The sequence below is a fragment of the Excalfactoria chinensis genome, chromosome 12 (genome assembly GCF_039878825.1).
Source record: "Excalfactoria chinensis isolate bCotChi1 chromosome 12, bCotChi1.hap2, whole genome shotgun sequence".
Classification (NCBI taxonomy): domain Eukaryota; kingdom Metazoa; phylum Chordata; class Aves; order Galliformes; family Phasianidae; genus Excalfactoria; species Excalfactoria chinensis.
Genome location: NC_092836.1, coordinates 2,418,649 through 2,443,940, shown reverse-complemented (window position 1 = coordinate 2,443,940; position 25,292 = coordinate 2,418,649). Strand labels below are relative to the sequence as shown.

Genomic DNA, 25,292 nt, shown 5'->3' with positions numbered 1-25,292 from the left:
CGATTACATTAAAATGTGGTGAAGCAGTGCCTGTGACACAACCGCACTTTTCTTGGCAGGAACATTCTGAAAACTGCTCTTTCCACTTCCATCCCTCGTGAATACAAATAACTTTTGCTTACTAACAGAAAGTCATTTCCCTGTCTAAGCTTTGCATTTGATCTCTGCTGAAGCAGTCTCAAGAGGAAAAACGGAAATCTAAGAAGTTTGTGTGTAATAAGGATTTATGTCTCTGCTACTTCAAACAAACAAGCCTTTTTTTTTTGTTGTTGTTGTTGTGTTGTTTTTGAATATGCAAAATATGAGGGGCATTTAAATGCTTCAGGACGACAGTCAGCGCTGGGATGCAGAGACTCAGCTCCCATCTGATGGGCTTCGTATTACGGAGCTCAGAAAGTGACTGTGTGACCTGGGACTAAACAAAATATTTCTGCTCCTGTTCTAAACCCAATACTGAGTGGTGACCCAATTTCCAGGTAGGGAGGTTTTCTGATTACCTGACAGGAGCTCCTATTTGTAGGAAAAGAATAGCAAGAGCAGATTTAATCTTTCATGCTACAAGCCTGACAGCTGTGTTTTCACTCTCAGCTTGCTTGAAGGATGATCAGTGCAGAGCTAATTTTCCTACGTTCAAGATTTGCAGACAGGAATATGCATACACTGTAGTACCTGTTTATCTGCTTCAAGCATTAATTGTGTGGGTTCTAGCACGAGTGCAGCAGGAAAGCAGTGTATTTCATGGTTAATACCAGTGAAGAGACACGCTATGCTCAGTGGATAAAAGGCTTCTAGTCCCAGCTGGGAAAATAGTTCCATTATCTCCCAGCTGCATAGACCTTCCATACGGCTCCGTTCTGCCTCGATGAACACTGTGCCTTGCTGAGAGCTTGAAACAGTTCTGCAGAAAATTGTAAAGATCCTGAGACATTTCACTGTTAAGATCTGTAAGTACAGAATTGTGCTGTCTACTGCAATGTGAATAATGCTGGGGGAACTGTCTTTTTTTTTTTGTTGATTTGGTTTTAAATCAGTATTTTTCATTAGCATAAGGGGTAGAGAATGAAGAAAATTCACTGCTTTATTTATGTTGTTCTATCTCTAAATGGCTGATGCTCCAAATGTATACATTTTTGAAAGAGACAAATATATACATAATGAATTTGTATGCATGCGAGGTCTGAGTCAAACAGAGTAGGAGACTGTGCTGGTAACAGACACCACAGGTATATTTTTTGAGAGTATCACAGCTCGCTGCTGCAGTAACACGGACAACACAGAGGATGACAGTGCTAATTCTGCCACTTTCATAAGACTTTGTGCAGCATATAAATAACGAGGTGGGTAATGAGAGACCAATCTAATTTCTACCAGCTGAAGGTGTAAAAGCAATAAACATAAATCCTAAGAAAATTTAAGCAAGCCTTTCTTCATGCTCGTTTTAACAATTAAAAAAGTCAAGGTAACAGCATTCTGGTTTTGCAAGATGTGCAAAGTTTTATTTTCGACGCTGTCATTTACTTACAGCTTATGACACAGCCATAAAGAAATGTGACACTGTATAAAAAGTTTTGGAAGTCCACGTTTCCAGAAGCAACTGCTTGACTAGCACCTTCTGTTAAACCATGTACTCCCATGGTGCTCTTTAGGCAAACACCTCGACTCAGACAGTTGTTGCATGTCTGAAGGGTCTCCTCCAGCAGCCTCTGAACCATCAGGCTGAATGCTAACAATTTCCTGCAGCACTTATGCATCTGAATGATTAAACAAGAGGCAAACACTCTGCACCCTATTTAAAGAAGTTGCTTGTCCTTTTGACAAGGCTGCAGCCAATTTCAGGTAAATATAACTAGTTAAAAGAATCAGACTATTTATCTATTTATTTTTATGAAATGGCACTTCCTCCACCCTTTTTATTCTCTTCCTCCCAAGAGGGTGGAACTGCCACACCAGCAATTCTTCAAGTTCTGCAAGTTCACTGAGTTGTGCGTATATATGTAAACCCTGCAGCATTTGTAATTCCAGGCACCACACCACCACAAAGAACCCATCCCCATCAGCCAGCTTTTGCTTTGGTGCTCCTGAGGCACTATTTCAGTGTTTCACGTTCCATGAATCCCTGCTTCAGAGGTTTTATGACATTAAAAAGTCCCAACTCAGTACCTGTAGGAAGTTAGCAACTACTGTATATCAAATTTTATTGTTTAAAAAAGAAAAATAAAACACACCAATGTATCCAGCTATAGTTTTCAAATGGTGGTGAGGTACTGATTGCCATGTATTAGGTGTGTTACCTTCCATGCTGAGGATGGAATTATAAATAATATATAACAACGTAAGTGCTTTAAATCAAAGAAGAGACATGTTTCTTCCAGCTCTTCAGTCACTATTAGAAAGGTCTGTGGTGCATAGTAGGCTCCCCTAAAACTAATTTCTTGCTGCTGAAGCAAATATTGCCATCACAAAGCAAGGTGCCAGCATCCCCAAGAGGACTTGAAATACAAAGCTGTGCATTTGCATTACATGCCCAGAAAACACTATTTGTAACTGAGAAGGAAACTTCCATCAGAAGGTTTGTCTCTGTCTTGGCAGTATATAGGACTATATCAACTCTTCAAAATGACATTCAGTGATCTTCCCCCCCTCCCAGAAGCTGTATTAACTCCACGTTACTACAAGACAATATTCCTTTTGTTTAAAATCACCACCGACTTCATTGCAGAGGGTTGCTGCTGCTTGCCTGCTCTCAGTCCCTGCCCAATCCAGCCAGCTGCCTGCAGGCCCCACTCATGGCAACCATGCCCCAAACCCACCCACCTCTACCCACGTGAACTCGAGAGGAGGAAAAAAAACGCCAAAACCCCCTTTATCCTTCTTATCAAAGGCTGCACTCAGCATGGATTAGAGTTAGGTATGAGGGCACGTTTGCAGCTTGCTCTGCTAGGCGCGAAGCAATCTCTTTACAAAGCAAAGGCTCAAGTAACTTCAGACAGTTTTCCAACCACACAGATACCTGCACTGGTAGTTTATCTCTGGGATACCAAAAACCCAGCACTGTGGGAAAACAGCACTCTGTAACACCCTTATCTCCACTCCAAACCTAGTGCGCTTCTGTAAGGCCTTCTTATTAACACAAAAAACTTTCTATAAATGCAGAATACGCAAGGAAAATAAAAGTCTGCACCGCTGAAAAAGTCACTTTGAAAAGCCGAAGCATCAGAAAGAAAACCAACCCACATCACGGTAAATTAGGACGTGGTACTTACAGTTCTGTGCCTTGTCAGGGGAGCAACCAGATGCGGCCCGAGGCAGAGCACCAAGGCTGCTGCTGAGCAGACCAGCTCAGCTCTGAGAGAGGTGACAGCAGGATACTGCTGCACAAAATATAGCAACAGCCAAATATGAGGATCTGGATCTATCGGTTTCAAACATTTGGAGATTCCCAGGCTGAGGAGCTGGTCTCTGCCAGCTCGTTGCTGCAGTTCCTCGGCCTAGCAGGCCAGGCCCAGCTGCTCGGCCCGCCAGCTGATAATTAACAGCTCTTAACAACCCATTCGAGGCAGTAATTCACCTCACACAACTGTTGATTTGATGTTGCTGTAGGAAGCACGTGGGGGTGGATAACTCAGGCCTGCAGTGAGGACTTTTTTTCTCCTCTCTGCGTGGACGCTTCTGTTGCATGGCTGGATGCTGAAATCTTCTAGGATTCTTTCCCAGAATATTTGCTTAACTTCAGAAAACATGGGAAGGGCACAGCGGGAGAAACACCTGTCTTAAAATGGGCTTTCCCGAGCTGTCCTGGTTTAGCACGTGGCTTTGGACCTGCCTTGCCCTGTGCTTTACTTCTTCCTCTTTAAGATGCACAGTCGTCCCCTCGCGCCATCTCAAAGACCGGATTTGCATGTCTGCAAGGTCCATTACGGAGCTGAGAAGGACCAGCCTCGAGTCACCAGAAGAAGGTCAGAGCTGTGAACTGCTGACACGAGCAGACAGAAGCAGCTCTTCCACTGGTAGGTACACGCTTGCATTTTCACAAGTGCAGCAGCCTCTGTGCTCTGCTGGAGGACAGGAGACAGATGATCCCTCCTGCACTGCTGGCAGTAGCTGTGCAACATTTAATCAGGTTGCATGTTATTGGCATATTTCCTGGTCGGGTTACTTTGTTTTGTCCTCGATAACTCAGTGCTTTAAACCCCCCCATGTCAGTGTCCCCGGGCTACTGTTGATCCTCCTTGTTCTCCTGCCTGCTCCCGGAGCAGGCTGGGCTGAGGACAGCACTACCACCATGTTAGGCTCTTCTGGGCTCAGTAAAGAGGCTTGCTGACAGTTTAAGTATCCGGTCTGCCATGCCTGTTTTCTGGGGGGCTTTTAGGTCGGATTGTTTGTATTTTGGCTTTCCTGCAAGAGAAAGATGTGTAGCATATAGAGTAGAAACAGAGAGACAGAAAGAGGGGGGAGGTGGAAGGAGAGAAGAGTAATATTACTTTAAGTCCCTCTAGTATGTTTCTAGCCTATAAAGGCCCCCTCCCCCCACAAAAAGAAAAAAGATAAAGACAGTCAGAAATATGGTTTGTTTTATTAAAATTGTTGACAGCACCTGCTATAATGCTCTTGTTAAAAGAGATAGAACAGCAGGAAGATGAGTGAAGCAGTGTTATGTCCTTGCTGTTTACACAACATAATAATACGGGAACTGATAGGGTTGGATTCCAGATAACTGTTTTTATTAGCTATAAACAGACGTGTGACCCAGGGACAGTATAGCCCTCTTGGGCTCCCATCACAGCTCCCAGAGGCCTTTCAAAGAAATAAAGGTGTTACTTAACTGTTCCTAAATTAAGTACTCATCTTGCTTTAGGACAGCGTGATGTGATTGCCAGTAGGATCCGTGTAATGTATAATTTTCCTCAGGTTAAATCTGAGCACTGTTTCCTGTTGTTTTGTTTGTTTTTTTTTTTCATAAGCTATGCTATCACAGCTCTAACAAAGGCGTAAAGTTCATATCTCCTACCAGTGGCAATGCCTGCAAGGAAGCTACCATGGGAAGGGGCTAACTGGAAAACGAGAATCTTCTACTGTTGAAAATGGTGTCATTTTATTCATTTCCATTCCAGAGCAGAAGTGGCTGAGCAGTGTATTTCGGAGCAGCTGCTCAAATGGGATTTAGGGCAATGATCTCATAACTGCAACCTTTTGATGTGCAAAAAAAGATCAGTGGTTAATTTGCTACCCTGGATCGGGTGGATTACTCTCTGCTGTTCTTGCTGAGCCTTTCTCAGAAGGTTTTCCTAGGGTCAAGATGATCAAACCCTGGGGGAGATGAGCTGACAGCAGCCTGCAGTCTGGGATTAGGACCCTCTCCAGGGAACACGAGAACACTATTTAGGCAGAGCAGAAATTTCATTGCTGCTCATGACCTAAACTTAGCTATTCTAGAGCCTTATTTCAGCAGTTTTCTTATGTATTAAAAAAAAATCTTCCCATGTAAAATTTTATCAGAGCTGGTTCCGTGCGTGAGGATTGCTGCTGTTGTACTGAGCTACTGAACATCTCACTCCATTGCTAACTGACTGGAGAGGAGTAGATTTTAGAGAAACCATTGCCCAGCTAATGAGGAAAGCACTCTGCTGTGGACAAAGGACATGCTAGGCTGATCTGTCAGTAAGCACAAGAAGATAACCACTGCTTACCAGTGCCTTTTTCTTCTCTCATTCCTGTGATTAACACAGCATACAGTTGGAGAGCCTAGCTGGGCAAAAGTGTTGCATCAGAGTTAGTGAGTGAGTTTTCAGATGCTTAATGTTTATTTCCCCTTCAAACACATCTTTTGTGCATTTTGGGCTTCATCCTATACTGCTGCCTTGTCTGTTGCTAGGTCAGTCTGCCAAGTATAGGGATGGTTAGATGTTGGGGTATTTGTGTTTCTGAAACTCTGGTACGCCATACACCACACCAACCCAAATCCATTTCTCCCAGGCAATGTGTACAGCATATACGTGGTGCCTTTGGTGAGAGAAATGTGGATTAAAAGCACTGAGGTTTCTGCAGCTTCATCTTTTCAAGCACTTTCTGATAATTCTACCATGAAATTAAAAAAAAAAAAAAAAAAAAAAAAAAAATCAGGATCAGAGTGAACCTTGCTATAAATTGTGCTTCCTCTATTTGTAAAGGAATCCAGATAAAGTGTAGATTTGTATCACCTAAATGAGACTGTTGTGCCATGCATGCTCCCCAGCATCGTGCACGGACTTGGTGTCCCATTGCACCTCTCTGTTGTCTCAGTGGTCAGAATTCAGGTGCATCTGTGGTGATCTGTGCTGCATCCCTGCCTCCCCCAGCATCTCATAGATCCCAAGAAGCCTGTCCTTGAATGTGGTAAATAAACCCAAGCTTGTTATTTGCTCTGTGGGACTGTTCTCTGCAGAGGAGACACACAGGCTTTGAAGAGCCACGCTGAGCATCTGGGCTGATCTCCAGCACTGCTGCTGATCGTCCTTGGTGCATTGTTGCACTCCTGTGGCCTGTCTGTCAGCAGCCACTAGCACAACAACTAATACGTTAGAGTCTTCCTATCCTTTATAGTCAGCTAAACCCTGGCTGGTAACTGACGCATGCTGTGTGGCTTTCTGTAGTGTTACTGCTGCATTTAAGCTCTCCTCAGACTGGCCATGTTCTTGTTGATTTCCTTAATTCAGGCACTTATCCCCCAATGGTTTCACTTTCCTTTGGATGATAATAGCAGGGAGGCTCTGCAACCGCCAGCAGAGCTAGGGGCTGAGGAAATGCTACAAAATCACCTCTCTCCTAAAAATTGTTTTGTCTGCTGGCTTAACGGGAGCACTCTGGCTGCACAGCGGGTTAGAGGTTTTACCCCTGTTATACTCACTTAAACTGCCACCTTTTTCTCAGCTCTGACATCATTAGCTCTGACATGTTGCTGAAGCTTCTCCACAAAGGTGACCCAGTCCTTGCTGAAGATATCAGATAAAGCTAAAAGCTATGTATATCTATATAAAACTCTTCTCCCCCCCACCCCGTATTGCTCACCTTGAAGCTGTAGGGATGCACGTCTAATCCACTAACTCCTTTCTGGTTCTTCTGTGGCAGCATAGCTAGATGAGGGTTTCCAGTCCTTGTGTGCTTTCCCTGCCTGGAGTTCCATACTAAATAGCAGTATTTACTAACTGTATATCTGTGCGATGACTGGGTTTGGTGAGGGCACAGCCAGAGGGGAAAAGACTTGTCGGAAATGTCTTCTGCTGAAAAGGGAAATCTTTACTTCCCATACAGTTCAAATAGGAAATTACACATTTTATTTTCTATGTATAAAAATAAAGCCAAAGGGAAAAAAAAAATCATTCTTCAGTGATAGAGTTCTTGTAGGAGTACTGTGCTGCAAGTGTTACTTGGCCTTGCGTTTAAAAGAATGCAGTGAGCAGAGTAAGGTCACCCTCAGACTGGGACCTCTGCAAGCAACCCCATTCCTAGGCAGGAGGCATGGCAGGGTGCTGAGACTCACACCTCACCCAGGTGTCATGGGCAGGTGTTCAGACCCTGCAGAGCATGAGGAGCACCCTCAGCCTGCCCTCATTTCCCTCTGCTTTGTGACCTTGAGTTCCTTTTCTTGCATGTTTTCTGGGGAACAGAGGGCTACTACTGTGCCCCCAGCAGCGTCAGGCATGTATTGTCCCCCACTGCCACACACCTCTCTGCTCCTGTCTCCATCTGAGACATCACCTGGGCTTTTAGCAGCTGCCTGCAGCAAAGGAGAATCCTGGTTTATGAACCCACTCACAATTGCTGCAGTTCCAGCCAGGAATAAACTGTTCTTAACCTAAATACTCCTCTGAGGACACTGAGCTTGGGGGAAGAAACATAACTGTGTTGAATCTAGTGCAAGCAGGGATAAGTAAGTGTAGTATATACTGTATAACTCTGGGAAGACATCAGGAAAAGAGGTGGGAAGGGAGGGGGAGGGAAGGAAGAACAGCGGTGAACACAGCTAAGCAATAATGGCCTCTTTATATTGCAGTAAAAGTAATGTTTTCATATAAAACATACGCTGCTGCGGCTATGAAGACTGTAAAGCAAGAGCTTTGTCCAGGTGCAGGCCGTAGCCTGATACCACAGGGAGAAGTGAAACTGCAGCCTGTTAAAGCAGCCCCCTGATCCCAAAGCAGGGGGGAGCAGGCAGGGGCTCTAGGGCTGCAGGGAGCTACAGAAAGCGTGGTTTGGTATGGCAGTCCAGAGTGAGGAAAGAGACAGGATGAGCTAGAATGGACTAAGCAACACTGGGGGTCATTTTGATCACTCCAACCTAGCATAAAACAGGCGCACTGTGGTCAGGTAGAGAGTCCGTGGTTCAATATGCAGGGAAAAATGTTCTGAATTTTAAGCAGGTCTACTTAGGTGAGCCCCAGTCTACCGCTAAGTCTTAAAGAATGTTTGATAACTAGAGATGTCGAGAAGACTATTGGTAATTTGGGATGCTCTTAGGAGGGCTATGGGGAGTGCTAGCTGCTGTTATTCTGTACTTGAGGTATTTCAGCATTAATTGCTCAGCTTTACTGAGAGATTACTAGTTTTAAAGTTAGCCTTATTGTTAGCTGAGGTGTTGAATAATGGATGATTTTAAACTTTGGGTTAGGGATTCAGGAGATTGATTTGGGAGACGTAGCCAAGAGATTGCCAAAGTCAAACTCCTCTCAGAAAAATGGTAGGATAAAAGTTCTGTACGAAGCATACGAACGGGCAAAAAGTTCCCTACTGACTGATTCAGGTAAAATATAAATGACTAACCATGTCACGAATTTACCTTTTGTCTGGCTGACTTTCTCAGCAAGATTGATTGAAAATCCACCTAAACCCTGAAAGGAATTAGCAGAAAAAATGCTTTGTTTGACAATGCTGAGCAGCCAGCAGCAGTATCTAAAAATCAGCCCCATGCCCTGAATAATCAGAGCCTGCTGCTCAGTGCAGTGAGGTTTATGGGCAAGTCATGTTTACAGGGGATAGGTAACGTAATATAGAACACTGAAAAACGGTGTGAAAAACATCCATGTCTTAGTCTCATGTGCCAAAAAGCATGTAAAGTAATACTGAGAAAAATGCACAGCATTTGGATAGAAGAGTAGCAATTAATGCCTGTAATAACAGACTTATTTGTACTTCACCTGTTTATGTTAATAATCAGTAGTTTTTACTGCATGCTTATGTAAAGGATGCACATGTCCGTTCCATCTTTGTCTGTATGCACTGTGGGCACTTAGCGGCAGGAGGTCAAGGGAAGATTCACCTTCACCACAATTCACATCTTTTCCCCCAAGACTCTGCATTTCATAGAACAGATTCTTGTGCAAAATGATCTGCCTGAACTCTTGCATCTCATCCGCAATTCCATGCAGCGGTATCACTCATGTACACAGTAAACCACCAACATCTCAGAGTGGAAATGTGGCAGCAGAGCTTTACAGAATTGTCTCACAATTACCACCCAGTGTCAGGTGCTGTTTCTGGGCTTTGTGGTGAACCTCAGTGTTAAATGCCTTGCTGGAGCGGATTTGCAAGGCTTTCTCGATCGTGCACACAGTGAACTCAGCTGTTTCCAGGAGTTGGATTGCATTGCTCTGAGCCATTTCTGGTGACTGTAATGGAAATTTCTGTTTTCCTTTTATTTTAGTGTGTTGGAGAAACAGTAATGTTTTGCTTTTGGGTAAAATTCAAATCGATGCAAACCTCATAAGCCAATAAAATTTTATAGATTGTTATCCAATATGTAATTTGTTACACAATATCTATGTGGCTTCTGTTTATTGAGACATAAAGACTTTACTTTTTTAAGGTAGATTTTATGTGAGCAGTGCATAAGAAGGAATAACCTTTCCTGCCTGTTGTGCCGTAAACTAAATTACCCTTAACCTAAACCATTTATCATGTGGTGGCAGCCTAATGAGACCAAAATAAACAGACACAAACTGCCTGAAGTTTTCTGCAAGGGACAACTTTTATTTATATCAGCACAGTTGTTTGCTTGTCGCTTCACAGGTTGGCCGTGTGGATTTTACGGTGGGTAGCTGGAGATGCTCTGAGCAATAACCGAAGAAAACTTATGAGGCTGTAAACCTTGTGAAAGGGATTTTTTCACCCTTGCATCGCATATCATAGGGTGTGAGTGTAGAAGAGCTGTTATAGCATGGTTACATACATATTTTTCTGGCAGCAGCTTTCTGCTGGATGTGGCTAATTCCTGGAAGGGAAGGTGGTACTCACTTCCTTGGAGCACTTGTTTTCTTCTTTTGGAGCCGGACACATAAAGTATAAAAGCCGCTTTTGTTCAGTAGTTCCTGCATGAAGTATGAGGGTGCTGACCTACAGGTACAGGCACAGAGAGCATAAGCTTATTTACTGCACTGTATGATTATATCACAAGGTAAGCGAAGATCCTAATCTTTAGAAAGCTGATCCAGTTCTTCCTGAAGTCAGTGGGATATGTTTCCATGACTTTCATAAGGCTGAATCAAAGCTTGTTTACCTCTTATTAGCTACATTAATTACTATGTGATTTACCCTCTACATAATGTAATTGTGGTTGATATATTCTAATGCATACAGAAATTGAAATACGTGTTGATGATCTTGAACACCAATGAGGACTGATTTGCTTATTAAGGAGATAAAAGCTAAAGCTAGTGGATCCCTTCAGACCTCATAGTTGCTCTTTCCTCTAATAGACAATAAATTTTTCAAAGAGGAATAGGCCAAGAGAGGAATACAATCCGTCCCTTTGTTGCTCTTAGCCTAGAAGTGGTAAAAACTTGACATTGTTTTACGTGTCAAGGAAAAAAAGAAAAGCACACTGTTTGGATCATTACCAGTAAGTGGATGTTTTCAAGAACGAAATGCAAATCCATCATCTTCTTATTGTCTGTGTTCAATCTCCTAAACTCTTGCTGAACCTTTAACATCTGCTCCTAGAGGAAATCCTGGACTATAAGAGAGGCAGAGTTAACGATCAGAGTGACGTGCAGTGTAACATCAGCAGAACTTATTAGTGCCCACATGCAATTTATGAGTGCAATCAAATAGGTGAATGACAAGAAGTTGGGGAAAAGCTGCAATATCCCAGGAAACAATTTGCATTATTAAGAACATAACTCTGGTAAAAGTATAATTAGCATACAAAACTGCAGACACTTCACTTTGAGATCCTCCTCAACGTCTCTTCTTCAGATCAGGAAGCATATTTAAGCCCATTAGAGACTGAACTCTACTTTGAGGCTTCACAAATATGCTTCCAAGGAAATGTGCAGAAACGTATTGATAGAGGAACATGCGAAGCTGAAAGTGATACTTGTGCAATAATTTTTCTACAGTCATTGCGGTGGGTTTGATGGACTTGGGATAGTATCAGGTCAGGGCTCTTCTGACTCATTTATCACACGCTAGTTCTGTATGTTCATCCATAGTTTAAAATGGCCTAGAAACAAGTATCTCCAAAGCTATTCTGTTATTACTGTTGGTATACAAGCCACATTTGTCAGAAGCTTTCTTAATAGTTGCGTAATCAGTGAACTCTCTTGAACCTTAGGAGAATTCAAGTGTAGACTACATTTGTTTTACGTTTTGGATCCCTGTTGCGTGGAAACACCTAATGAAATTGGAGATGGGAAAAGAAATAGAACCATGGAATTTTGTCTCTTCGGATTTACCATTCAAACTGCTCTTACAAAGGAGAGAGCCTTCTCATACATTGTCACAGCTCAGCATGGTCCTTCAGGTACAACAAGAAATGTACAGAAGGACCCGGAAATATGTTATCTAGTAATCTTTGCTGTTAAAACCCAACTTTTCTACATACTTGGCAATAGACATATTAGCAGAAATGTTACATAATCAGACCTCTACTTTTGCAGGAAATTTCCCCTCAAGTGCCTTTACAAGGCATCAGGAAAATGTTGACTGTTGACGTATTTTTGTTGAAGTAGAAAATGTAAATGCAATTATGAAGAAATGCTCTTAACAATTTATTGTGACAGAGCGTGTTTTCGTATTCTAAGTGTGTTTTCAGCTGTGGCTTAGAACATAGGACAACCTATCGAAGAGATCTGGGGAAATAACACACTTTAATAATAAATCCAGAAAGCAAGACTTGCTTTTGATAAGGGCTAAGGAAATGATGAGGGCATAAGGTAATATCCTCTTTATTGTATTTTGATGTTCTTAAAGTCTGTTAAAACAACAAGAGGGACAGTTTACACTGTTTTACACAGGTATGAAACCAGAGGAATTCGGTGCTTTTTTTATATCGTTGTCAAAAGGCAAAGATTGCTTCTTGATTTAGGATCTTTAGAACTGTATACAGCTGTGAGAGCTTCAAGTGCTGCATGAGGGTTATTATATGCAGGCTGGATCATCCTGATATCCAGGAGAGGATTTTGGAGCATCATCAGTTATTTCTGCTGCTCTGCCCCTGTAGCTTAGTTTATACTGCAGGGAATGGCAATTCATGTTTTCGGGTGTTGAAATATGATTAACAAGTGTGCACAGATATCAGTACTTGGTTTTTCACTTGGCAAGCAATGCGTTCTTGTTCAGGTCATGGGCTCATTCAGAGATGGGAGATATCTCTGTTGTATGGATAAGGGAACACTCCACTACTTCTGGATGTAGATGAGGGTGGCTGCCAGGAGGGCTGGGAGAAGACAGGAGCCTCACACTCTGCAACCATGAAGCTGGGCCAACACAAAGGGAGAAGGATCATGCAATCACCTAAGAACAGTACAGCGAACAAGATAAGAGTGGGAAAGTACGTTTCCTTAGATCCTTGTGAATTAATTCACAGTAGACTACATTTGTAGTCTGTTCTTCTGCACATAAAAAGAAAAGGCAGTGTAAGTCTGGTCTTAGATCCATGTGGAGGATTTTGCTTGCAGTACTCCTTTCTCTTTGCATGAGCATAATCCTTCTGAGAAGCAAACATACCCAATCCCAGTGCTACCAATAGATCACCACTCAGACCAGCAGTGATGCCCGTTTCTTTCTGAAGATGAGGCTGTGATGATGAGTTCAGCCACGTAAATCCTGGAAGGAAATTTGTCCTCAAACATTTCATGTATTCTACCAGAACAAAAATACAGCCGTGTCCAGATTAAGAATGCAGCACCTGATTAAGAAGTACACAGGAACGCTTAGGATAGAAAGGAGACAACGGGAGAATGAAAAGGAACAGATAGGAGCTAATTACAGCTAAATTTTCATCATCATGCTTTACGTGGCACAACAGGAATGTTCTAAGCTTCAGGATTTCTTCCTTGCAATAACTCTTGCCTGTCAATATGTGAATGTAGTGCAGCTTACTGGGATTCTCAGGACGATGTTTTGCTGAGGGATGTGTATCGTTCCCCAGCACTCAGTTATATTTTGGGGAACTTAATCATAAGAATCATTTGCATAAGCGCACTGCAAAACAAGTGCTCCTTAAAATGGCCTGGGGTAAAATAGCTGTGTGTTTAATTCACTGCTATTTCTTTTTTTGTATTATAACAGATTATTCAGCATTGTGCAATTTTCTCTTGCTTACTGTCAGTGATTCTAACAACATATTTTGGTGCATAAAGTGATGAATAGAAGAGTATAAAAGAGGCTTCTCAGAGCTTTGATGTTACCAGAAAACAGGTTAAAGTCCTATCAGCTCTCAATGTACGGTCTAATAGAGGAGGAAACAAAGAAGTGGCAAGCAGGTTCTAGAAAAAAAGAAACAGCCTTCCGTGCCACTCAGACTCTCTTGCTAAATATTTATATCCAGGTTTGGTGCTGATAGTTTTCATGGGACTTCACAGTTTAGAATTCTACACTGATACATTTTAAATGAGTGCATACATTGAAGCTAAAGATATCCTAAATATTATCTCTCCCCGTATTAGGTAATCCTAAGTAAAATCATTACTCTTATCTTACAACAGATAAATGTAAAAGGCTTTTTCTTCCAAATCTCTTCGGTTCTGGCTCCTGTCTGTAAATTAGCATTTCCCCACAAAGCTCAAAGCTGTTCCTACTTACACTGCTGGAGTATCCAACCCTGTTTACCTGTCAAAAAATGAGAACACCTCCAGAATAGTAAGCTCAAGCTCAAATCTCCTTAGTGTGTCCAGGGAGAGAAAACATGCATAAATACTGATTATTATTCAAGCTAACATTTTGCTTTTCTAACATATTCTGGATCTATATAAATGTCCTGCTGCATATCCAACAGATGCAAATGTATTGATACTTGCATGCATGACTTGTTTGGAGTGCAGCATAATTATCAAGAAACAATCCATTTCCAACAAATCATCTGCAATGTGCAAAATAGGAGTCCAGTAGTAATTAACATAATCAAATACGTTAATATTTCTCTCTTTTTACCTTCTGTGCTTGGTTACTCTTGAGAGGGTCTGCTCAGAAAAAGCCTCACAAACATGATAGGTTGCAGTAGAAATTCATTAATGAACAAATACAGATCAATTAATCCAAGGCATGGAATAACATAATTTTTACACAATGTGATGAAATTGGTATATGAAGTGTGAACTGACCTTGAAGTATCTTTGAAGGAACTTAGATGTGCCTACATAATTCCTAGGGAAAAGAAAGTTATATTCAATTGTAGGAAAAGGAGAATAGACTTATTTTGAATGTGCCAAGAGGTTCTCTTAAATTAAAAGAGCCTTTGGCCTTTAGTAAGTTGTACTGTGCTTTAAAGATGATCAGCATCTTCTAGAAGTCAGAACAGTGCTTAATGTCTGATGTGTGGCAAGTTGTTCAAGAAAGACATTGCTGGTAATATTTCGTTAGACCCTAATAATGCCTTTATCAGTGGAACCTTAACTGAGAATGCTAGGCCTTCTATTCACCAGTTTAGTCTCATTTGGGCAGGGAAGCATCACTGAGCTCCCAGTCCTTTGATTTCTGCTTTGCATCTTTGCTGGTTCATGGGCTCCAGCCCTTGCATAGGTATCACCCCTTACGCAGTGGTCATTGTCTCACCAGTGCAGAGACAATACAGTGTGAAGCAGCTTGCTCTCATAGCTGAAATCCAAGGTCTGTGCCACTATTTTCACTGGGATAAGGCTCAGGACTTCGCTTCTTGCTGCAGAGCTCCTTGCTCTCTCTAAAATTCAGACTACTAATAAAAGACCAAAAGTCACAACTCTAAGGCTGTGGGAGTATCTAGGACTATTACCAGCATCCCTGTTCCTGCAATAGTAAGTGTTAAAAACCAGAACAATATACTCTACTATATACAGCAGCTAAAGGAGAACTGGGCTCAGTTTGACCTGGCCTGCGGCATGGCCATTGTGAGCAGTAAGGGACAAACTGGTGTTTGAATGCCAGACCCTTGTATGAGCTGGCTGTGCCTTGCTCATTGATTTAATTATTGCTAAGCCAGCCTGAGAGCTCCCCTCTTCCATTGCAGCACCCAAAAACCTCTTATAGAAAAGGCACTTGACATGGTGATGCTGTTAGAAAGTCCAGTACTTTTCTCCCTTGATGTGTTATCTGACTTCTCTTTCTTTCCCTTCTTCGTATTCCACTAGCATCCAGATCTGTTATTCAAACAGGATAGTTGAATAATTTGGATGTTTGTTCCTGTCTTCAGGCCTTGTCTAGACACTAATACAATAACACTACTAATTCTACTTGGATTTATTCCCTATCTCAAAATACATAGGTTATGGTGAATTAAGTCCAATTTCACATAGAAAGCAACTTGATTATTTTCTTCTTTTCCTCTTTATCAAAGCGATTCTAAATTATAGTGATAAACAGAAATAACATCATCAGGGAGGAAGGGAATGGTGAGGATCATCATTTCATGCTGAATCATTTACTTGTTAAACACTAAGCCCTGAAATTAACTTTCCCTTCTGACACACATGTGCACATATGCATGCAAATAAAATGATTAGAGACTTCATCTTAGGCAAAAATAATGGCCACATATGGTTCAGCTAATCTTAAAGTCACCCTGGCATTACAGTCCTGCCTGGTTCCTATTTATATTATTGAGTATTCAACATAGTCTCATTGCCAGCTGGTGTAAATCTATCTAACCTATGGGTATTTGTGTTGTCCCAGGTCAGCAAAGAAATAGTCCTAGTCTCCTTACTTACAGCTGCACAGCAACACACAGCTATTAAAAAATCTGAAGTATTTCCTGACAGCTCACTGGGGAAATCTAAGGTTAATAATTTACATTCATAGTGCCATTAATACTTTCTGCCAGGCTGATGACCAGTTGTTAATAAGTTGGCCGATTTCCATGTTCCTGCCTAAAATTAGCTTCAGTTTCACTTTTTGCTTTGTTTACAAATAATAACTGATCCATGAATGCTCAGGGCAGAAGAGATAGGTGGATCCCCTATTCCCCTTCTAGCCTCCTTGTTCTTCTGAAGGACTGTGTCCAAGCCCCTGCTTTAAAAGGGCATTTCTCCATCTCTTCCAAAGGGACTGAGTTCCACTGGTGTTTACTCAACTACACACTTGCTTTGCAAATATGTCTTAGTGGGCTTATGGGAGACTCTGGGAATGGTGTGCAACCACATTACTCTGGTCATGGGAAACCCCAGTGAACACACAAAGAAAACTTACCATTTCAAGTGTAACATTTAATGCTTATTCAGTACCACTCACAGAATGTCTTGTCCTGCATTCCTTCATACCTTGTGCCTGGCATGTTTTGCATGCAAAGTACATAATTCATCCCTTCTCCAGAACAGAGAATATGAAAATGAATAGTTTCTTAATAAACTGTCCATAACAGTATTTATTTTTTTAAAGTTGGAGAAGCTGCTAACCAGGTGGTGCTGCAATGGTGAGAAACTGGCTCCTGTGCTGGGCTTGGGAGCCTGGCATTTGGTGCTGGCTGACTGTAATTGTAGGGAATAACAAACAATGAGCAACAATTAAATGAGAAAGAGAGATGTTAGAGCAATAAACTGCAAATGAGATTCCATGCCTGTAAATATATGATAGATCAAGAAGCCAAGAATAGTTAAAAATAGAAAAAAAGGGGACTCTCCCAGTGAACAGTAAATCCCTGCTACCTGCTGATTTAAGGTTTGTGGGCCATTGCGTGAAAGTCCTCTCACCCATTAGCTGTGTGCCAGCTCCAGGTAAAGGCATCAGAAGTATTTCTGTCATTGAGGATGGTGGAGGCTTGTTGCTCTGTTTCTGTCTAGCAGTAGTCTAACCACAGCTGGGGAAATAGGAACCAAATGAGGTGATGTGACTGCATCTCACCATTGTGATCCCCTCCATAGCCACCAGTTGGAGGTGTAGAGGTGTAAGGAATGCAGGAAGAAGAGCTTTCCTTCTTGAAGGATATTATTTTGTTTGAAAGGAGAGCGCCATAAAGATATCACAATACCTTTAATATGGATTTTAATAAAAAGATCTGGGATATTAAATATGAGGCAAGCAAAAGATAAAACTGAAAACTCTGAATAGGGGACTTCACAGTGGCACAAATTAAAGCATTCCTCTGATATAGGCTCATATTGAAACAAGCACTGCGTGAGATATTGAAAGAGGTGAAGTCTTCAAGATAGCATTGTAAAGGTTTATCAGCTGTTCATTTAATAACATCCCTATCCTTGAAGAAACCTGCATAGTATCTTTTGATGACATTCTTATTTTGATCCTATTTTGCTGAAGAAATAGGAATTTTTCTATTGACTTTAGTTGGAATAGAATCAAGGTTTTTATCACTATTACAATGATCATATTTGGAAGGCAGTTTTCTAGAGTTCAGAGCCTTTGCTCACAAATATTAAGTAGGTGTTAAACTTTTTATTTATGAAGAATATCTGCTCTTAGTTTATGAGTAACATTTAAACATTTCATGTTTTGTGACCATGTTAAACAAATGTGGTTAATAGTTCACAAGTTATACTTCCAGGTTTGGTGAATGTAATGCTTTCAGATCTCTCACTTTATTTCATAATGTATTGCATTGAAAATTGGCCTACCCCTCAACAAAGCCATTCAATTCTTTCTTATCAAACCTCTTCTATCTCCGTGTTTGTTTGGTAATTACTATAGACTGTGCTGAGTGATCAGTATTGAAACTTCTAGTTGATGGAAATTACCTATATGATGGTAACTTTTAACCTGTAGTTCACATGGATGTTGTTCTCTTCTGTGGCTTGCAGAAATATCTGAAGCTTAGACTGAGGCTCTCATGTCATCTTGGTGCCTTCTGGACATAGGCTGTGACTGAGTTACACACCTAGTCCAGGAACATAACATATTCTTAGGTCTAGCAACATATTTCATGCATTTTGCTTTCTCAGTTTTCATATATACCGCCTATTGTGCAGTGGAAGACTTAAACTGCACAGAAACATAGAAGCAAAGTGGAAAATTGTGTGAGTTTAATTCTTTCAGCATGCCTGCAGGACCTATGTTTCTGCAAATGCAAAGAGATGGTGGGTCAATAGCCCATAATCTTTTGGCAAACCACTGTAAATATTGCCTACAGAAACTTCTAAGCTTGAATTAGTTTTGCCTTCCTTCAGTCGCTGGAAACATGGCAGACATTGCTAAATGCTGCTATCATCTGCTGCAAATCTCTCTCTAAGGTTATCCATTTCGCCCCAGGAAGCTTTTGTGGCTGACGTTTTTCTTACTATCAAGCAAGATAAGATAAATAATTACTCGGCTTTGCTTCGCTCTGCTTCTGCCTCACTTCTGTTAGTTTATGAAAAGAGTTGCAGGCTAGCAAGGCAGAGTCAAAAGCACCTATGCTCATCCTACTACAAAACCACTGTAAAAAACGCATTTTCCTGAAGTCAGAAGTGATAATTTCTGCTAGGAGCAGAGAACACTGAGCAGATAACGGGAACTGAAGCACAACCGTAGAGGGGTAGGAGACCTTGTGTTTCTCGATATCACATTTCAGGATCCTGAAGATGAGGAGCTTACTCACTGTAAACGGATGCTGATCCTCACTGCCGCCTCCAGGAATATCAGTAATGAATACTAATGTTCATGACAAGGTATTTCTAAACTACTTAAACTGATACAATTGCTTTTTACATTAGGTAGGGTAAAGGGAGGTGACTAACTAATAGAAAGCAATCGCTCACTGAATATTTTAAGAGACGCATACCATGTTTTGCCTCACTTAAGTGCTAAATATTTTATTCTGCCTTCAATTTGGGCAGTCTTACATATAAATGATAGTCCAACAGGTAATCTTTCATGTGCTACAGGCTGTAGGAGTGCGGAATGTAAGTTGTTTTTGTAACCATACATTGTCTTCCACTGACTTGAGCCAAAGAGAGTTTATATACAACTCCAGGCATGATAACTGGAAATGGAAATGATTGAGTGCCTTATAAAGGGGAATGCAATTACTGGGATTTTATTTATAATGAATTCAGGAATCGTGGTTCTGGTAATGGGTTAAGCAGTTTATTTGAATGCCATTTAGTGTTCTGGGAGGTGTTAGCCTGAATGGGTAGAATATTTTAGTTTCATCATTTCCCTGAAAGATATTTGGAGATGCATCTGGACTGGGGCCAGCACTTGGCACAGCCCAGCATTGTTCTTGAAAGGCTGCAGGTGTGAAGACGTACCCTGAAGGGAGGTACATTGCCTGCTAACATTACCCACACTGACTAATATGTCTCAAAGTATAAGACCAGTACAGGAGACAGAGCTGGTAATGAATAGAAAAGCCTTCACCACTCTTCAAGTGAAACCAATTTCTGGGCTGGTTTTATCCCGCGACACCACGGTGAGATATTTTCGTCTTTATTTATCATACCTATCACTGCAGAGAATACAAATAGGCCTGTAATCTCACGTGTCAAAAAGCTGACTACAGTGGAGTTGATAGAATTGAATCATACCTTTATTTGTGTTCCGTATTATATACACAGACTCATGTACATATATACATATGGACACATGCATATATAAAAACCTAGTGCATCTACATCTTGTAAGTTACAAGGAAACATGGCCAGCAATGCTGAAATGTGAGTACGTGCAGCAAAATTTTATACTGCCCAATAGACAATGCTTTCAGAATGATTACTAGCATTGCACACAGCGTGTAAACTGAAAGAAAAAAAATCAAAGTACTAGTAAATAAGCTTCAAGCAACATGGTTCGCATGAGATAACTGCACCTTTAGTGTGCTTTCTTAAGACTTGGCTAAGCACAAGGGCTGTGGTTGTATTACAGCAGTTACATCCCTTATGGCTTAAGCAGTTTACTGTTGAAAGGTGTTTTTATGCCGATTTGTCAGCCACACACTAGGGTTTATGTCTTTCAGTCTTTATGTTTGGGTTAAATACAACAAATTCCTGCATTGCCTCTTTCCTACAGAGGCACAATTACTTGCAGTTGTGCACATACTTCCAGTGTCCCAGTGAACTCACTGACATCTTCCCTGGCTGGCATTGCCTCAGTGATGCTAGCAGGACAGAGCACATGGTCCCTTCTGCAGTGCATTGCTTGGAAACGAGTGTGTCTGTTTCCAGGTAGTTTATGATTCCATTGCAGTCCTCACTGGACGGTATTCAGAGACATGGTGTAAAGCCTTATAAATGTTGATTTCTTTGAAAATGAAACTATATGGAAAGTCAAAATAATTTGTTAAATTTAGAAATTCTGCTGCATCTTGTATTTGTGTGTTAGAAGACGTGGTGAATTCTCTGAAGGGTCCTTCATTGTGGGATGATGAATGGGGAGGCTGCTGGATCCTTTTTGGCAGCTTGCTCAGCCAAAGCCTTTTGCCCACACACTTTACAGGACTACCAACATTCAGTAAGCCAGTTATGGCCATCATACCTGCTTCTTTTAATACCAGTAAATCTATCTAAGGAACTGAGATGAGCCATCACAGATACCAGTGTATAGTCCAGTCCATTGCCCCTCTTAAACTGATGTGATGCCTTAATGCAGAGATAAGGAACCAAAACATCCATGCCGTCACACAGTATATTGATCTTAATGTCACCTGAAATACAACAAGCTGTTACAATTTAGGAAGATGTTTTGAAGATCCAAGATTTGAAGCCCCTGAAGGCTTTATGTACTGAATTTGAATTAAAAACATGCTCCAGTATTTTCTGTTTCCTTAGGAAAAGTAAGCAATTGCAGTGAGAAGGAAAAAACAAATGACATTTCCTGTCCTTCTGTGAGAAAAGGATCACAGGAGTCATCAGCATCAGATGATTTAACCTTAGTTAAATACTGTGGAGTACTTTTCTCCTTTGAAGTATGGTTCAGTAATTTTAAATAAGTAGTAAGCACTACAACAGCACAGGTAAATCTTGCTGGAGCCTGTAAAACTGGTCTCTTCTCCTTCTGCTCTGGTAGTTACAAGTATTTGCTATTCAGTCTGTTATGGATATCTGGAAAATAGTTTGAGTGCAGAAAGCGCCTCAGGGATAAAAAGTTTGAAAAGAAAAATGTAGCTGTATATCATTGGCATTCATGAGAAAATTCACATTAGATGACTTCAAATCAGGTGCTCTGGAGACAATATAGAGATCAGGAGCTATGGTGTGCCAAGAATGCAAGCCTAGCTGGGACAGGCTCAGCTTATTTCCTGGCAGATGAAGAATACAAAAGTATGTAAGACCAAAAGATAATATAGACGTGCTGAAGCTGGTAGGAGGGGGAGCCAGAGCTGCAGAATAAAAAGCCTGCATGTACTCCCTGTGTTATAGCCCCTTATCTGCACATTTTTTTGTACCTTTCCTCCTGCATACATTCTGCATACATGTTTCTATGGGAATTTACACCTATACACCAGTCCTGGAGCAAAGCTCTTCTGCCAGCACCTGTGTGAAATTTGGCCCCAACTCCCTGTTGTTAAACACTGCTTCTTTCACCAGGTCAAGAAGTTACTCCTCCTGCAAACATAGCTACATTTTGCCACGGGTAAAAATGTCAATTTGTTTGAATTTAGCTAAGAGCAAAATCTCATCTTTCCCACTGCCTGACAACTCTTACCTCAGAAAGATGTCAGTTTGCCACCTGAACTGACTCCTTTTTGCTTTCATGAAACCAGCAGACAGTTGTGGCAGAAATGTGAAATGTTGCATGTTTGCATGAAAAGTCTGGTGTTGCCAGAAGTGTGTTTTCCTCTTCATCACAGACTCGATCTTCTGAATGTTTTGTTACTCAAAAATAAGCAGTAGAAGAAAGTCTAGATCTCAAAATCTAATGCCAAGGCAATACTTTAAACATTGGCTCCAACTCTGAAATAACGGACAGTATGTTGGCACTTATGTTAATGTGTTAAATATGTCAGATAACTTCATTAATAAATGAATTTTACCTTAACCCTTCTAGATCACATTTTCAGGAGAAAAAAAAAGCAATAAAATTGCAAGCTTAGGACACTTGCTATAAAAACTTTCTCTCTGTGTTCTAAGTGCAGTGCCATCAAGTCAGTCCATCTGCTCATATTCCATATTTCGACTGCGCTTGTCAGTGTTCCAGACATCCTCAAAGGAATGTTTGAGGAATGCAATATTTTTGTGCCATTTCTTTCTGATAACATTACCTGTGGCATTTGCAATGGAAAATGGCTGCTGTATGACCCGACCCCACTTGGCAGTGTGGTAGCCAACCATTGATTTTCCCTGAAACTCATTGCAACCATCTGATTTCCATCTGTTCATCTCAAACATGCATCTGTATGTCCTGCTCTTAACATCTGGATGTCTCAGGAATATATATGTTTTTTTTCCCCTGCAAATAAGAGGAAGAAATGACAGGCAAAATATATCTGAGACTTGAGTCCTTTCCTACCGACTTGTTTTCCCTAATGGAAAAACAACAACAAATGATTCTGTAACAAACATATTTGTGTAAATTACACGCTGTTGACAAACAGACGTGCAATCAGTATTTTTAGGGGAAAATGTAATGTTTCCCCTATGATCATATTTAACATACTTTGTGCTCCATCTATCTAGATCGACGGTTCAAACTGTGGCATAACAATTACAATAAGTGATAGTGTTACATCCAGCAAACAAAGAGTATGATGGCACAATTTATCTTGTTACATTTCTTGATTTAATGCCAGTCTGGGGTTTCTAGTCTGAACCAGATTTTTCTTATGTCATAAATATTTCAGTTTTTTCATTTATTCTTGATTTAGTTTGACAGTAAATAATCCCATGGAAGCTGCTGTTGGAAAGGCGTTGTAAAAATTATTAAGTGCCTACTTGCCTGTTAGGTCCTTGTGTTTGTCAGAGTGAAATAAGTAAAATAGTTGAGTTACTTAAAGGAAATGTAAATATATATACATACATACATATATATTTATATATCCGCAATAATGCCAAAAATTTGTGACCTTAGAAGAAAAGTTACAATTCTGGAGATGAATCAATAGCTTATATGAATACAGAGAGTTTTGGAAGTATATTCTGGAAACGGTCAGCAGGAGGGATTTGCTTTTTGGTTTCTGCAAACTGAAGTATAATTCAGAGAGAGGACAAAAGCAAACAAGGAGCTTTTTGGAAGGAACTGTTCTTGTAAGAAGGGTCAAATGTCTTGGAAGAGGACACCTGTGAGCAATCAGTTGGGTTCTATTGGTGATTTCTTTGTGGTTCGGGATATTCAGAAAGCACGTGTCACATTGAAGAGTTCAAGTCTTTTTTCTTTTAAGCATATTTAGTACCTTTGTTAGCATTGCTTGGGGTGTCTTCTGACAGACAACAGAGCCTTCGTGCCGCTCTAGATAAAACTGGGAGGCAGGGGAAAGTGGGGACTTACATGGGAAGAATTAACATGAAATCCTAGTAAAAAATCCCTCCCTTAGCTGGCAAACAAAACCAGATAACTAAATTGCCATGTCTGCAGTATCGATTGGAAAGAGTACATTCTGTTTAGGAAGGACAAGGGGAAAAAAAGATAAGATTTTTTTCTAGCCTTAAATATCAGTGATGTGAACACCAGCTTTGAGATAAATATTGACAAATAGAAGAAAGCGTGTGAAAAAAATACGATGCAATTCAATAAGGAAAAGTACAGGGTTTCACACTTAGGTAGAAATAATCAATACACACCTTCAGCACAGGCAGGAGGTTTAAAGAAGGGGTTAGAGTGGACCCTGAACTGAATGCAAGTATAGAAGGATAGCGATCCTCATTTGGGACTGCAGGAATAGCAGACGGCAGATTGACACTGGTTGTCTCAGCCTGAGGGCTGCACACAGCTCTTGGCAGTGTGCTGGAAGAAAAGGGCCTGCAGTGCCAGAGGGATCCAGCAGAGACAAGGATGAAAAGCAGTGCTGTAGCTAGGATGGACGACAGACAGATTGGGAATCCTCTCATATCAGATAGAATCATACTGTTCAAACATGCAAAGGTATGGAGAGGAATCCGTGTCTACTGAGAGTAGGTAAATAAACACACTTATAACTAAACTTAGGAATAACCTCTAAACTGAGAATATTAGCAGGGTTTTCTGAGGATGTTATGGAAAGCCTTGCATCACTCTAAGTCTTAAAAAGTAGTAAATATTTACTGAGGACTTTTTAGGTGCAGTTAATGTTACTTGAGGCAGAATTATCCGATACATAAAGGTACCATCCAGCTCCATTTCTACTGCAGTAGAATTATCCAAACTTGGATTTCTTTTTTTTTTTTTAAAGAGTTCAAGCCATTTACACTTTTAAATGACACTAAAGTGCTTCTGTAGACTCCAGGTGTGTGTGAAGTAGGACCTTACAAAAGATTAAAAGAAAGATTAAAGAGGAACAGCTTTTTTCATCCCTTTTTTTTCCCCAAAAAACTTAGAAGCTTGTCAAGATTTGATCATTCCCCATCTGAAATGGAAACTGGCAACAGTGCACCGGGTTGATCCGTGCCTCCCTTGAGACCACCTACGACTTTTAGGTGAAGCTTATAAAAACCAGTGAACAGAATGAGATTCCTTATAAAAGTGGGATGATTTCCACAAGAGCTGCATTTCTTCATTGTCTGAAAAACATCTTCCTCATTCACATCAGCCGGAAGTTCCAAGGCAACCCTGTATGATTTTATCTTTTTTCACATTGGTATGAAAAATGAGACAAGAGGAACGAGGATATGGTTCCATAAGCCTGACTCATAAAGATAATTTCTCAGTGGAAATTTTTTAGCACTTAAAAGGTTTAGAATGATTTTATGATTTTGTAAACCCATTTTATTAAGTGGCTTCTGGTTTCAGCTGTTTTATGAACTGATTCCCAACAGTAAATTACAAACTTACCCTTTGGGAGTAAAGGCCGAACA

The 25,292-nt window shown here is 40.8% G+C and overlaps 1 protein-coding gene across 5 annotated transcripts in view; it reads left to right on the top strand.

Moving 5' to 3' along the window:
* Positions 1-503: 503 nt before the first annotated feature.
* CNTN6 (contactin 6) overlaps positions 504-25,292 on the top strand; it is a 130,091-nt gene continuing 105,302 nt past the window's right edge. For 4 of the 5 annotated variants that reach the window (XM_072347082.1, XM_072347084.1, XM_072347083.1 and 1 more), the window contains exon 1: positions 504-944. The gene's annotated coding sequence lies outside the window, so the exon portion shown is untranslated. Of the gene's footprint in view, positions 945-3,671; positions 4,008-25,292 lie in introns of those variants that run through there. The other variant, XM_072347081.1, reaches the window with a different exon arrangement.